We start from the raw sequence: 17,469 nt of genomic DNA on the forward strand, positions 1-17,469 counted from the left end.
CTATATCGCTTTAATTTTATGCACATAATGAAAAGTTTGAGCGTCGTTAACAGGCATGGAAATGTAAGCAGTTTGTTTAGAACTTATAACATGTTGTGCATCACCCCAACGCCTTAAACACGTGACAACGACTCTACTTCCATCTATGTATGACACATGGTACATGGAACACACATATATACATATAAATTGTTGTTGGTGCACACTAATCAAATTAATATTTTTTTACACTAATACAAAAAAAAATCAAATAGCTGCACGAAATCCCTAAAGACACTTTATAGGTTCGCTCATGCATATATCTTACGGATTCAACATAATTTGAATATAAAATAAATAGAAACCAGACATATTTTATAAATTTAAAACATAGTAAAAATAGACAAAATTTCACAATTGGTCTCTGTGGTTTACAGAATATCACACTTTGAGGACTTCCTAGCAAAAAGTCACACGAATGGTCCTTAAGGTTTCAGTTATTGCACGATTGGTCCATGATCCTAACCCCGTCACTTTTGTACTATTAGTGCAGGGGTAATTTTGTTTTTTCACCTCATAGTCACGGTAATAATCTTTCATTATGCACATAATATACGCATGATCTCAGCAATTAAGTACAAAGATCATCTTCCCCAGCTACCCATTATCCTTTCGCATTCATCGTCGTCTTCTCCAACACAACACAATGCAAGGATCATCTTCCAGTTCGATTGAAAACGATAATGATGTTAACGTTATGGTCAGTTCGTTCCAAACACACGAAAACATCAAACTATGATTTGGAAATGATATACCGTAAGTGACTTACTAAAGTGATCGATCATAGATTTTTTCGATTTGAAATTACGCCCAAATAGTTGATTTTTTTTTGTTATTCTTTATTTCAGAGGGAATAAGCAACTACTTCACACTGAAAATCCATCACGGTGGGATATTCACGAAAAGCCTTGGGAGAAGTTACGTAGATGGAACAATAGACTATGTTGACTTCGTAGATATTGACGTTTTCTCTGTGCATGAGTTGGATACAATGGTTCAAGAAATAGGGTACGTAGAAGGGCAAACATTGTATTATCATTTTCTTATTCCAGAAGTAGAGTTGGACTTTGGTCTCTTACCTTTAGGGAATGATGGGGATGTGCATGTATTGTCAAAATATGTGGAAAAAAAATAACCTTTTAAGTATCTACATAGAGCATGGGCGTACAAGGGTTAACAGTTATTTTTTGTCCCCCACAAAGGTTATTATTGAGGAGTTGGTTAATGATGTGTCCCCTAAACTAGATAGGAACCAAAAGAAAGGAAAAGTTGTTCGATCTTCTAGGAAAAAATTAGACTGCTCCTAGTCCATTGGCCATATCGAACATTTGGTGGACCTTCCCAAGTGATACAGGGTAATGAGCTAGTCATGAATGATGAGCTAATCATAGATAATGAACCAGTTATAGATGATGAATATGATTGTGAGGATAGTGCAGATGAAAGTGAATTTCATAGTCAGCATGATGCAAAAAAAAAAAAAAAAAAAAAAAAAAAAAAAAAAAAAACAGTGTTTGATGAGGAACTTTGATAGATGATGTGGAGGTGAGCATGATCAACTTCTGTAGTGTACTTGATGAAGACATTGGCTTGGGGCAGCCTGATCCGACAAACAATAATACAAAGGAACATGAAGAATTGAAGATGAACCTTTAGAAGTCTTAGATAATGATGTGTTTGAGTCATTTGCTAGTGAACAAGAGCCTAGAAAGAATTTGTTAAAGTCCATTCTAAAACCAGGTTCTTGTTCATATGGTAAGGTTCACACTAAAGCTTTTAAGATTGGTCAGACATTCAAGGAAAAGGAAAAGATCAAAGAAGTTATTGCCAACTACTCTATAAAAGAAAGGAAGGATCTACATTATGTAAAGAATGACAAGACAATAGTTAGGGTAAAGTGTAGGGTACTTGTCCCTAAATCGAATGGTGACAGTAATAAAGGTAGGGGCAATTTAGTACTTTCCAAAAAAACAACTTGTCCATGGGTTCTTTTTATATCTAAGGCAGATGAAAAAAAAAGTTTGGACTGTTAAAACATACGAAGATTGTCATTCTTGTTTGCAAACAAGGACAGTGAAGGCTTGTTCATCTAAGTTTCTAGCTAACAACATATTGCATCAAGTTGACAGTAACCCCAAGATCCCTACCCGTGCTTTACAGGAGGACTTAGTACAAAGGTATTCACTCTCAATATTAACGATGAGAGTATTTCGGGCAAAAGCTATGGCAAAACAATTTGTTTATGGTGATTATGAAAATCAGTATGGTATCTTGAGAGAATATGCCATGGAATTGCAGTCAAAGAATCCAGGAACAACTGTGAAGATAGATGTTGAAACTGAACCAAACTTGTGTTCTGAAACAAGGATCTTCAAACGTGTATATATATATATATATATATATATATATATATATATATATATATATATATATATATGCTTAGGTCCATTGGAGGAGGGATTTAAAAAAGGGTTGAGGGATTTTTTTGGATTTGATGGTACGTTTTTGAAGGGTCTCTTTCCTGGACAGATCCTCACTGCAGTTGGGCTTGATTCGAACAATGACATTTACCCAGTTGCATATGCCATTATAGAAACTGAAAATATAAACTCTTGGACATGGTTTTTGGAACACTTAGGTGATGACGTAGATTTGAATTTTTCATCTAACTTCATTTTCATTTTAGATCGGCAAAAAGTACCCTCTATCTTACACAAACTTTACTTTTTTTTTTTTAAAATTTCATTTGCTAACTTATTTTAATTGTACTCACAGGGAATCTTGGCTGCAATAGAGAAGCTATTTCCATCAGCTGAACAAAGGTTCTGTTTAAGACATGTGTATGACAACATGAAATTGAAACACAAACGTGATGAATTGAGGGAAGTAGTATGGTGTTATGGAAAAGTATATAGGATACCAAAATTTAATAGGGCTATGGAGAAACTGAAAAAGCTTAACCCAGAAGCACATTAGTGGTTAAGTAATATAACACCCATAAAATTTTAACCCAATTTAAAAAATTTCAACACAATTAAAACCATTTAATCATTACATAGTTTGTTTTCAAAATCATAATCATCAGAATATTCCAGTTTTCCAATCATAAAAACATAGCAAAAGGAGGAGCGGTACGATCATGCCTTCACCTTTCCTCGATCACCAGAAGTACCTGAAACAACAACTGAAACGGTAAGCCCAAAAGCTTAGTGAGCTACCCCCAAAATACCATCCATACATAACCATAATCATATCATATCAACAAATACAGGACAACATGCATAGTGAGCCTTCATCTTGACTGGACTGCTCCCGAGCCTTCGGCATGACTGGACCACCTCGCAGGGCCTACATACTATCTAGACCGCTCACCGGGTATGTTGTCCTATAACACAAAGCAGGACCGCCTAACCCAACCCCTAATAAAACAAACATGTGCACATAAATATCATACGCCAACGCATATTATATAATAATCAAACCGATCTAACAAATCACTAATCATGGAAACATCCCAATAACCGGGATACAACCCTAACCGGTCACTAACATAGCATCATCCTATAACCAGAACACTGACCTAACCAGGTCACTACACGTAAGCATATCACCATTCTAACTACCAGGATGTAATCAATAAACATATCATGACATAACCAGATACAATCCATAAAGGGCCGGCCTTGATGCCTTAGACCCTGTTGATATAGTGAGGATAACTCACCTTACAATTGACGACTGAAAATAGAAAGCTCAATTCTCGGATCACCGCCACAAACTCCACCACCTATATCCAACACATCACAGAGTTCATAAACTCCCAAGATACCCCCAAAAGTCACATAGTAAATCCTAGGTCATAGCCAAGGCCAATGGTCAAGGTCGACAGCCCATATTGACCCGACTCGTCGAGTGCATCCAACTACTCGCCGAGTCCCTACATAGCTTGTCAACTCGTCGAGTTGCTAGTGTTTGCGGCCAATAACTCTCTAGCTACCCCATCGAGTTTCCTTGCAACTCCCCGAGTTCATGCATGTCGAAGGGTCGGGAAGACCCTAGCTGACTCGCCGAGTCATTCAACTGACTAGCCGAGCCCAAGGCAATCTTCATCGGACTCGCCGAGTTATTATAAACCTATAAATAATATTTATTAGTAATTCCATATTGTTATACTAATTAATCAACTTACAGGAGTGATGTCTAGGTCGGATTTAGTGAGGTGTTTAAAATGGCATTTCCAAATAGTATACTCTGTATACAACCTCCGATATGATCCTACCTAGTTATTCCTTAATTAGATATTGATGTAGACAATAGGATTATCGAAGAATCTAGACTATAATCATGATAGTCACCAGGATTATGAAACTAGTCTAAGATTTAGTGCTTTTTACGTCTAGGTCTCTTCGGAAGGGTGTAGCGAAGCGCTGTCAAAATTATCAGTCATCGTTTTTATCAAGTGAGTGCATAGTCCCTTTCATGAATATGATTTAATAGGAATATTTAATTAAAATATTAAATATTTGCTTATTGCTTGGATTATATGTTAGGATATATATTGTGCTATGCGTGAACCAAATATGGTTCTATTTTATGTTAGGATGAAATAGAAATCATCATATAATAGTATTAAAAGTAGCATTGCTAAGAAGATAAAAGAATAATAATACCTAACGCTCTGTAGGGATTATAAATACACTAGAATTATGTTAGTATCACCCAAGGATAGGGATAAACTTAGACTCATGGAAGTCGTATGTGAATTATGTGCTTATTGCCTGGATTATATGTTAGGATATATATTGTGCTATGTGTGAACCAAATATGGTTCTATTTTATGTTAGGATTAAATAGAAAACATTATATAATAGTATTAAAAGTAGCATTGCTAAGAAGATAAAAGAATAATAATACCTAACGCTCTGTAGGGATTATAAATACAGTAGAATTATGTTAGTGTCACCTAAGGATAGGGATAAACTTAGACTCATGGAATATACCCAGCTTAATTAAGCTTGATATTAGGCGGTATCATTAGGAGAATTTGCGTAACCTAGGAACGGAGAGTTAAGTTCTGTTCCATGACACTATCAGGTGTTGATGTACGGTAGATCCGTACAGGATGACCAACAATTGTTGGTCCTGATCAGGCAACTGTTAGCGGTATGTCTGGTCACCCCACAGAGTAGGTGACAACACTTGATCATTCTAGATGGTCTTGTAAATTACGTCGCTAGTGTGAGCTCATTACTCACAGATGTAGATGAAATGGAAAAACCATATTCATTAAATACTCTGACGGCCCGTAAGCCTTTATGACTTACACTAGCCAAGGAAGCCCTAGCGGTGTAGTCAATCTTAACAATTCATTAGGTCAAATAATTTCTCCTTGATAATCATGTACTATGGTTTGTGAGGATCTATAGAAATGGATATTCTAGTATCTGCGAGGATCAATAGGAATAGATATGTAGGAAAGGTTATTGTATGGTAACAGTGGGTTTGCAGGTTTGATAATTATGTAATATTATCATATCAATATTGTGGGATTGAAATACCTATGTATCTCACTAGTTTTCCCCAACCGGACTCACTCAGTTCGTATGCATCACATATATCAAGACTTAAGCCACGGGAACTTGATTAGGATGCTGAGTGATTAAGAGACAGTCTACAATAGTATTTAGGACCATCAGGTCTTTACAATTTAACTTATGTATCTGTATTGATTATGACATCCTTAGGGTTTTATTATTTTGGAAACAAACATTTGTAATCAAAATGATCGTTTGTATTGGGATTTTCCGCGAATATAAATAAATGATTTTTTACAACGTAAAGAAAAGTTTTATTTGGTCTGAAAATTAGAGGATATCACAACATGTAATGACTATGTTTGTTCTTATGTTTTGTATCAGTTATGACATCCCAAATTTTAATAATCAATGAAAACCGTTTATTTAGAAATACTTTTTATGTGACAAATACCGCACTTATAAAGAATACTTTGAATTAAATAAGCATAAAAAGTTCTTTTCGGACCGTGAAAATTGGGGATGTCACAGTTTGTATCAAAGTGTTAGTTTAAGTGAACTAGGAATTTAGATATTTTCTAGACTTAAATTTAGAAGCTAAGTATTAACGGCGAGGTGTATGATAGCATGCGTTAGGATAGTTGCCTAATATTCTATAGACTTAAGCAATACTATTAGGAAATATCCTAATTGATATTATGTGCTAGATAAATATATATACATATAGTAAGTAGTATATTGCTATGATAAACTACTCGAACCTATGGGAATAGAACGACATATAACGATCACAAGGAGTAGAAGAGTCGTCAACAATGAAGGAGGTCCAGCACCTTAAAACATCAGAGCACGAGCTTCTCAGTTCACGATGGATAAAGTTTGACTGATAATGCAGAACATGCTAGATCAGGAAACATGTGAGTTTAGAGAACTTCTAACCCAAGAGCTAGCTAATGCTGGAGGTGGAGTACCGGTGATCAACGATCACTGGACTGATAGTCATCGAGCGAGTGAACCATGGGTCGGTTTCTTCTCATGCAACAACGATCTCGGAAGGAAACAACCAATCTGAGAGTTATCAAGGACCAAAAAAAACAAAGGTCCGAAGAAATGATGAACCCCGAGGCAACTACAAGTTTAAGGACTTTACGACTTGCAAGCCGTCATCATTTAGTGGGAAAGAGGATCTAGTAGGAGTCATTAACTGGATTTTTAAAATGGATCTAGCCTTCATAACATGTGGTTGCACGGACAAGTTGCAGACCACCTATACTGCAAGGAAATTCAAGGGTGCAATTATCCGCTGGTGGAATACGTTGGGAAAAACTTTAAGTCCTGACAAACCACTACAACGAACATGAGAATAATTGTTGACCACTTCAAGCAAAAATTATGCTCTGCTGAGAACATGTTGGAGTTAGAGAATCAACTCCTGACATTGAAAAAGGGAAGCATGTTTGTTGATGAGTATACTATTGCTTTCACTGACAAAATGGAGTTCGCCTTACGTGTTATTCCAGACGAACTAACAAAGATCGATATGTATGCCAATGAACGACGGTAGGAGTACTCCGTGTCGGTTAAACATGCACTTACTTTCGAGAACCCTGGCCCTTTTAATATCAAATAACATGTACTGATTAATTACAATCTTTGTGAATTCTGGTGCTAGAAGTGTTTATGTGACTCATATTTTTTGAGTGCCCTGAAGCTTTTATGTTTATGATATGTGGAGGTTTATAGATATTTTTGGTTATGGGTTTTAACTGGCCTCGAGTTTTCCGACGATTTCTGGTGGAGCCCGGTGAATGTGGTAGCCACCGAACCTGGTTTAGGTCTCCATTTTCATTAAGGTACATGCTAGAATTTAGTTAGATACGTGTTTAGAACAATATAGTTTATTGCGCTTTGATTTATTTCTTTATAATCCTTATAAAATCAAATAGAAGTGAAAATTAAATGTCAAATAGATTAGTGAAAATTCCAGCAAGATGGTGACCGTAGGCTCGCCGGAGAAAATGATCCGAGGCTCGATGAAGTTTATTGATGTATTTTGCAACAACATGCCATAAAGACGTAATGTGAACAAAACCAACAAGTTTAATAAAGTATTTTGCAACAACATGCCATAAAGACGTAATGTGAACAAAACCAACAAGTTTAATAAAGTATTTTGCAATAATAATCCCTATTCTAATAAATGAATAGTTTTAATCTCCATTTGAAATGTGTCACTCTAATACAACTCTTCATTAATATCATGCCACATGTCAAAGAGATATGTTAGGCAACACTTCAAAATTCAAATTACTTTTTCTAATTATATGTTAAACTAGGCGAATGCCAGCGCGTTGCGCAGAAACAACTATATAGTTGAACTCTTTACAAATATATGTTATTTTAAATATAACGATAACGATGTTGTTAAATTTGATATAATAACTTGTATACTAAATTGATATAATATATTGATTATTTTGAATTATATGATAATATATACATCTATCATACCTTCAGAATCTCAATCGTTTGAATAATTTCTACCCGCGAGTTATACATGAATAAAATTAAATATAATATATTGTTTAATATTATTTATAATTGTTATTATTGTTAATTAATTTTTAAAATTTATTTGCTTAACGTTTTCATCTATCATTATTATTTAAAATATCAAACATTACTATTGATTTTAAAGGTAACAATATAATCATTTATATAGAGTTATTTTTAACTATTGTTATTATAATTTAGGAAATATTTTACTTCAATTGATATTTATAATTTAGTTTTTGCATTCATCACTACCATTTATCACTTTTAACTCTTTACAAAATATTTTTTGGTTTTTTTAATTGGAACTGAAATTTATATTTAAATTCACATTGGAATATGCAAAAACACCAATATAGTTGAAGTCTTTACAAATATATATATATATATATATATATATATATATATATATATATATATATAATTTGTATACTAAATTGATATAATATATTGATTATTTTCAATTATATAATATATATATATATATATATATATATATATATATATATATATATATTATAACTTCATGATCTCAATCGTTTGAATGACTTCTACCCGTGGGTTACACATGAATAAAATTAAATATAATATATGGTTTAATGTTATTTATAGTTGTTGTTATTGTTAATTAATTTTTTAAAATTTATTTGCTTAATGTTTTAATTTCTAATTATAATTATTTAAAACATCAAACATTGTTTTTTGATTTTGAAGATAACAATATAATCATTTATATAGATGTATTTATAACTATTGCTATTGTAAGTTATTTTAAGCTACTTATTTGAAAACTTTTAATGATTATAAAAATATGTTTAGGAAATATTTTAGTTAAATTGATATTAGAATTTAGTTTTTGCATATATCACTACAATTTATCACTTTTAACTATTTACAAAATATTCTTTGGTTTTTGAAGTGGAGCTGAAATTTATATTTAAGTTGACACTGTAATGGTATATTTAAATTAACAATTTAAGTATTTTGTCAAAACTGTTCAAAAGTTGTTAAAAGTTAAAGACATAAGTTTATAAGTAGAAGTACAAATATTATTTTAAAACAGAAATTTAGTTTATTAATGATGACATTTTAGGTTTGATATTTATTTAACCTTATTAATCAACTTATAATCATTATTAGAAAGACACTATAATTTATCACTTTTAAGTATGTGCAAAATATTCTTTGGGTTGTTTAAGTTAAACTAAAAGTGATATTTAAGTTGATTCAGTAATGTTATATTTAAATTAATAATTTATTTTTATACAAATTGTTCCAAAATTGTATCTTTAAAATGATAATGATTTACATTCAACAATATATTAAAACTAATAAATTAAATATAATATGTTAAAAGTTAAAAACATAACTTTATAAGTAGAAGTAAAGATATTATTTTAATATTAAAATTTAGTTTATATATGATTAGACTTTAAGCTTGATATTTATTTAACCTAATTTACCAAATTATAATTATTATTAGAAAGAAATTGAAAAGTCATGGGAGTTTCTAATGAATGTGGTGAAAGAAAAAATGTATGGGGGTTTCAAATGAATGTGGTGCTTGGAAAAATGCTTCTTTTATAAGTATACTGGGCGAATGCCCGCGCGTTGCGCAGTGGGATAATAGCATGCATATTTTTTGATTTACAGATTTTTCATCATAATAAATAATGAATTTTTTTTACTATTAGTTTAAAATTTTAAATGTAATTTTTATGTACACATTAGTATCTAATGTAATTAGTTGATGATTGATTAGATATGTATTCTCATATGTAGTCGTCTATTTATGTTGAACCTTATAAAAATACATATTTAATGACTTTTGATAGTTTTACTATTGAATAGAAAATGGTGCCGTATTTTAAGTAAATATAAAAAATCTCATTCTCGATCTATTTTAAGATAGTAACATATTTTAAGTTAATATAAAAAAATCATATTCTAGAACTAATGAAAAGAAAAAACGGAGCCAAAATTTTTAACTATAATAAAGTTGATTCCAATTAAAAAGTGTTCGATCGGATATAATATCATTCAATAAACATCATAAGATATTACGTTATATTCAAGTTACAGACATCATTTTTGTAAGAGTCATTCAAAATATATGAGACTATAGTGCCTAATACAATAATGTAAATATGTAATAATCAAATGACCCTAACATATTTTAAATGAAATATAATTATAATATATTATCTATGCAACTAAATTTCTGCACAACACGTGAGATTCGTCTACTATATGGTATTCTTCTAATATATTATATTATAGTATAAACATTATATTTGGAAAACCACTTTGAGTTATATTGTAGTTTATAACATTAAAGTTGTGATGGGCTGTATTTGACACACATTTGTGTATTTATATCTATATTATATATTTAAAACAAATCTTATATAAACATCCAACCTTAATATTCATCTTCAAGTTTTCTTTCTTCGCCACGTAAACAAACTTTTGTTATAAAGCCAAAAATGGAATAAAAGACACTTAATCGTATGATCATGATATATTGTATTTTGACTGGGGCTTGTACAAAACATGCATGAGCATATATTATTAATTTATCTCTTGTTTTGGGTAATTCGAATAAGATAACTTCAAATCCAACGTATCAAACGGATTACCCATTTACTAAAGTCTAAAACCCAAAAACTCAAACATGTTTTAGTACCATACAAATGGATGAGGTTTTAGCAGATTATTACCTCATATGAATTACCATTGATTATGTGTGATTAATTATTAAGAAGGTGAAAAGGTTTGGAGGTTTCAAATGCATGAGGTTTTAGCAAATTATTGTGGGAGGTTTCAAATGCATGACAATCAAGGAAAAATGCAAGCCTTATAAGTATGTAAGATAATGATTTGAAGTTATGATAACTTTAAAATTTTGGTATATCTCATAATTAATGATTTATTTAAAGTAATTGATAAATAATTTATGAATTTTTACTATGAAAATTTAATTTATTTTGTAATCGTAGTTCCCATAGGTTATAAAATAGTAATGATAAGGACTAAATGTGAACAATGTTAACCTTTTAACTTATTTCCTCTTGTATTTGAACCATGAATGTTTGATTAAGCTATTAACAGTGTTTATTATGATTTTCTCATCATTTACTAAAAAAACCAAAAAGAAAAAAGAAAAGAAATCATTGTATCTTATTTGTTTAAACAAAACTAACAAGTAAGTTTAATAATGTATTTTCCAATAATAATGATGATAATGACTAGACCTCGACAATGTTAACATTTTATATTATTTCCCCTTGTATTTGAACCATGAATGTGTTATTAAGCTATTAATAGTGTTTCCTATGATTTTGCCATCATTTACTAAAAAACCAAAAAGAAATCATTGTATCTTATTTGTCGATTTTCTTAATCAAATGTTAAGTTTTACTTTCTAGGTCTCTAACGTTTTGTGGTCTTATTTAAATGAGTTTTATAATTTGTAAGTTGTAACCATTGCAAGTAATAAACAAGTGGACTTCAATAATCAATATTGAGTAATTTGTAACCCAAAGTCGTATTTTTTGTAAGCCTCTCAACCTTAGTTTTACCTCGCATGGCCTATAAAAACAAAACCCAAATCCGCAAAGAAAGCATGCATCAATAGCTTCAAGCCTTCAACAATGGAGGTTCAACAATCGCATGCTATTCAGTAAGATCATAGGCAACAACTAGAACAGCCTGATAATACCTGGCGTAATTTCCGGCGAATTGCCTCAAACGAGATCCTCTCTACTCTTTGCCTCAACGAGTTCCAGGATATACGTGTCGATGAAGGCAGGATCCTAATCCGGAAACTACTTTCTCATTTGTCCATGGTGAATATGAAGTCTGTTTTGTATGAGCTGACGTTGAATGTGATGATCTCCGGGAAGAGGTATTTTGGCGACGATACACCGAAGGTGGAGGAAGAAGGGAAAAAGATAAGGGAGATACTAGAAGAGAGTTTTTTGCTTTCTGGTGCTGCTAATGTTGGTGATTACTTGCCGATTTTGAGTTGCTTGAGAGGGAAGGGACTGGAGAAGAAATTGTCTGCGTTGAAGGAAAAGAGGGATGTGTTTTTTCAAGGTTTGATCGAACAACTTGGAAAGTCGAGATATAAGAAGAAGAAGAAATGATTGAAGCGCTATTATCTCGTCAAGAATCAGATCTCAAATACTACACCGACGAAATGATCGATGGCTTGTTTATGGTAATATCTCTTTTTTGTTACTCTGTAATTTTCAAGTTTAATATTTCAAATCGGATATAATGGATCTCTATCTTTCCATCCCTCCATTTTTTCAAGCTGCCGGATCCAGCCCGAATGTCAAGTGGGGTGCACAGTTGACCATTGATCGATCCGTTGACTGTTGACCATCCCGAAATAGTGTGATAATGGTTACCCCAAAATCGATTTCGAAAACATCCGTTATGATTACCCGAGAATGCATGAACGAGTATGTTTCAAGTTGAAGTGAAGCAACTCTTTACTTTAACCGTTTTAGCATATACAGTAGCTATGAAGCAATGTTATTATAATCTTGATTCGACAAAACACCTAAAAAGATTGGATCCTAGGATACGACTATGAGAATTAAAAAGCAAATACTTTTAATAAACAATAAATCCCAAATAAATTTGCAAATACACAACCAACCTTTACCAAAATGGATAAATTTTATTTGCTCTTAAAAGCAAAACATATTTTCTAGAACTGGAGGAGAGACAATCAAATTGTTTACTTAACTTGTTCTACTTAAGCCTAACTATTAAGGTTCCTACCAACCCATATCTTACATTTATCATTTCAAACCCATTTAACACAAATCAATCGATCGAGAGTATCAAATCAAAGAAAAATCAGTTCACAAAGCAAAACCTAGTTCATAAATTATAATATCAAAAGCAGAATAAACATTTTTCAGTTTAAAAATGGAGCTCAACATCAAATTTCAAAATATCAAACCCATTTCTGAAAATTGAACACAAAATCAAACAAAATCAGGGGAATAAATTTACAACTTTCCGGAGACTATGGTGGGTCGTGTGCGGCGTCAAATGGTGTCGGTCAACCGGTGGTGAGCGTGACCAACGTTAGGACTCAGTCCGTCAAGCCTCCACGGTGCTGCGATGACATTGTTCAGTTGTGCTAAGTTGCCGACGACTGTGGGCTGTGGATTTGGTGTGCTAATTTAATATCTATTTCTAGTTATTGTTAATCGGTATGCTAGCTCAAAATTCAAAAGAAAAAAACGGGAGAGAAGAATCAGGAGAGAAGTAAAATGTTGAAGTGGGGACCAATTTTTTCTCACCAGCACCAATGGTTAAATTAAATTTTGTTTTTATTTTTTTTATATATATTCCTGGTGGGTCTCATTTTTAAGTGGGGGCCATGCACCCCACTCCTTCTTAACTAAATCCGCCGCTGTTTTCAAGTCATCCCAAACCATTAAAAAAAAAGAAACAAAAACCATAAAAGCTGTAATATTTCAATCCCACACTATTCATACCTTTTTAGTAAGATACCTATCGTGAGAACATTCAAAACTTTAGTTATGGAGGCCATTCAATATTCAATTATTGATAGTGTCCATGGCATTAAATATTTTGATATATATATATATATATATATATATATATATATATATAGATTTTTAGTTGACTGTAACATAATCCCAATAATTGATCGATCAAAATATGTTCTTGGAAAGACTTTAACATAAATCTGTCGGTGATAATTAGAATGTAAATGAATGTATAAATTTTTTTTTCATTATATATATATATATATATATATATATATATATATATATATATATGATTTGCTTTTGAATTTCGATGCAGGATCTAATACAATCAATGATTATGGTGATTGATCGATTAGGTTCTGTTATCGGGTGGAACCGATAATTCGGCTAGAACTATGGAATGGGCTATGTCTCTTTTGCTAAACAACCCACAAATTTTACAAAAGGTACAACACGAGATGGATACATTCATTGGTACAGACAGACTTATTGATGAATCAGACGTAATCAACCTCCCTGACTTATTGATGAATCAGACGTAATCAACCTCCCTTACCTCCGTTGTATCATAAACGAGACCCAACGAGTGTATCTGACAGGCCCGCTACTCGTCCCTCACGAGTCATTAGAAGATTGTATTGTCGATGTGTATAAAATCCCAAGTGGCACAATTTACTTGTCAGTCAATAGGCCATACATCATGACCCGAATATATGGGTCGATCCGGAAAGATTCGACCCTGAAAGGTTTGAAGGGCTTGAGGGGACAAAAGACGGGTTTAAGTTTATCCCATTTGGGTCGGGAAGGAGGAGTTGTCCTGGGGAAGTGCTGGCAATGCGGGTAATTAGATTGAATTTGGGGTTGCTTCTTCAATGTTTTGAGTAGGAAAGGACGAGTGAAAAGATGATTGATATGACCGAAGGTTTTGGGCTCAACATGTCTAAGGCTGAACTACTTGTAGCCAAATATAAACCACATTTACAGACGGAGAAACTACCGTTGCATGTATGAATCGATTGGCATGTGGGCTATTGCCTATTCAGAAGCAAGTTCAATGTTATGGTTTTTCTATACAATTATAAAATATTTGTGTACTCCTAATAGAATTTAATGTTGGGATCAATACGATTTATTGATTTGTGTGCTATGTAATTATGTTATCATAGTTCATGTTCTGAATATATATATATATATATATATATATATATATATATATATATATATATATATATATATATAGAGAGAGAGAGAGAGAGAGAGCTAGGTTCAAATGTTTTTAACAACTATTGTGTGCCTAAATGTACCAATGAGAATTCAAGAAATAATAAATAATTAAATAAATCATTAAAGGGTATTTTGGACCTTTTGTACTTTTATTTAAGGAAATTATTTAATTGAAATCATTCAATTAAGGAAATAAACTAATCATTCAATTAAAGAATTAAACTAAATATATTTAACCTAGATATGTTTGCGGCCGAACACTTCATCATCGACATCAACACCATCACCATCACCGATTCTACTTCTTCTTCTACAATCGACGGATCCAAAAGGGAGCACATACTATCGTCTCGCAATCGATGATGGATTCTGAGGTCGATGAGGCTGAAGAAGGGGATGCGGAGGAGCAGTGGCGCTGTTGTGGGGTCTATGAACACAAATGAGAAGCGAGGAGCAAACGGTAAGGAAATCACGACGATTGCAGGTACTTGGATGGAGGTATCCTCCGACAGCCTCCTGTTCTTCTTTCTTTGGTCCGGTAATCCAACAACTAGGGGATATAACTGGAAATTATTTACCTAAATCGAGATTGATTTTATCTCGATTTTGATTCAAGATCGAGATTGTGTTCATCATCTTATTAAATTCGATTTCTTCAATGGTTTATTTCTGTTCGATTGAAGAAATATTCTGATACAACTTGCACTTCACAGTCATAAGTTGGATTTTGTTTCAAAAAGTCAAAATTGGCATTCATATTTCTAAATCGATAATGTAAATGTGTGTTTGTTTCTTGAATTCATGACTGGGAATGAATGCATATGTGTGTTGATGATTTAATCAAACTATTGAATTTTATATACAATAACAGCTCTTGAATTATGTAATGTATTCTATTAGAATTTATTTTATATAAATGTATTCTGTTAGAATGTTTGAGAATAATTGTCAACAACAAGTACATTCTGTCAGAATTTATAGTTTTATTCTCTTAGAATGCATCGAATTTTTTAATTTTTGAATCTTGATTATGTTTTCTTTGTGGATTTAGGTTTTGAAGAGGCTAACATTGATGTGGAGAAGGAAGAAAACATAGAGAATGAGAGTGTATTATACCAGAATGTGTTATGTTACAATGTATAAAATGTTGTTAAAAAATAATATTCTATCAGAATATATTAGTGTTTTTGTTAGATTGTGATGTTTTTTTTTTCTTTTTTCTTTCAGAATGTTGTTATTATTCAATGAATTACAATCATACAATGTAATTATTTGGTATATTATTAGTTCAAGAATTGATTTTGTGTATTCTTTTTAGAATGTATTTACTAGTTTATGGTTGGGATTCTGTCATTCTGACAGAATAAAATCGAAAAATATATTTACTAGTTTATGGTTAATATTCTAACATTCTGACAGAATAAAATCGAATTTTTAATTTTCAATTAATTTAAAATATTCAGATTTTTAAAAATAAAGGAATTAATTATCCCTAAAAATCCGAAAATTTCCTTTTTAATATAGGTTAATTGACTAAAATGCCCTTATGCTGAAATTTGTGTGATTATATGGTATATGTTATCCTATTCTACTATCATAGACCCTCAGATCATGACCTTTGATTATATTACATCCGATGGTCCAGATCTGTGCATTCTGACACATAATAGTTACTAGAAACAAAATAACCTAACCCTATATATATATATATATATATATATATATATATATATATATATATATATATATATATATATATATATATATATATATATATATACACGCACTTGAACAAGTTTAATTAAGCTCTCCATCGAAGAGATTATCGATTGACATGTGGGCTATTGTCTCTTTCCAAACGTTTTAACAATGTATTTATTGTCTGGGCCGTTGGACGAATAGTTGAGCCTAAGGTCTAGGGACCCCGTTTTAACATGTGAAATGCATCACAAAATTTCTAGTATTCTCTTTCAATTTGTGTTTTGTTTACGCTGTGCTACCAAATAATTAGTGTCTGTTAGCTCATTTTTTGGGTTAATAACATTAAAGACTTTATATATCGTATATCTTTTAGAATTTAGCCTAAATCTTTATTTTATTTTACTTTCGGTAAAAGATTTTATTATTTGCATTTTATTTTGGTTTGACCATTTATCTAACTTTTTTCCAAAAAAAAAAAAAAAAAAAAAAAAAAAAAAAAAAAAAAAAAAAAAAACAACTTTGACAAATAGAAAGGTTTTTTTGGAAAAAAAACAGAAAAAAAAGTTAAGGGGTTTTTTGGAAAATATTAAAAGGTCTAAAGTTTTTCCGGAAAAATATTTGATGATTTTTTAGAAAGAAAATATTAAAATAAATCTAGAAAAAAAAAATAAAATTGATGTTTAATACGGAAAAAAAACCAAATATATAAGGTATTTTATGATATCAAAACCTATAAGTTTTAGTAATCTTATAAAGAAAATGACTTATGGAAGTTCAAAATGGTTTTTAACCAAATCATATATAAAACCCATTCTGTAGTTTTATGATAGAAAAAAAGGACATTTTAGCCATCCAAACTTATCATTCTTGTTTTAAGA

At 31.6% G+C, this 17,469-nt stretch overlaps 1 pseudogene; it reads left to right on the plus strand.

The window, feature by feature from the left end:
• Positions 1-6,930: 6,930 nt before the first annotated feature.
• LOC145053048 (cytochrome P450 81Q32-like) lies at positions 6,931-14,677 on the plus strand (annotated as a pseudogene).
• Positions 14,678-17,469: the final 2,792 nt, after the last annotated feature.

Source organism: Lactuca serriola, chromosome 1, assembly GCF_051521515.1.
Source record: "Lactuca serriola cultivar US96UC23 chromosome 1, Lser_US96UC23_V15, whole genome shotgun sequence".
NCBI lineage: Eukaryota > Viridiplantae > Streptophyta > Magnoliopsida > Asterales > Asteraceae > Lactuca > Lactuca serriola.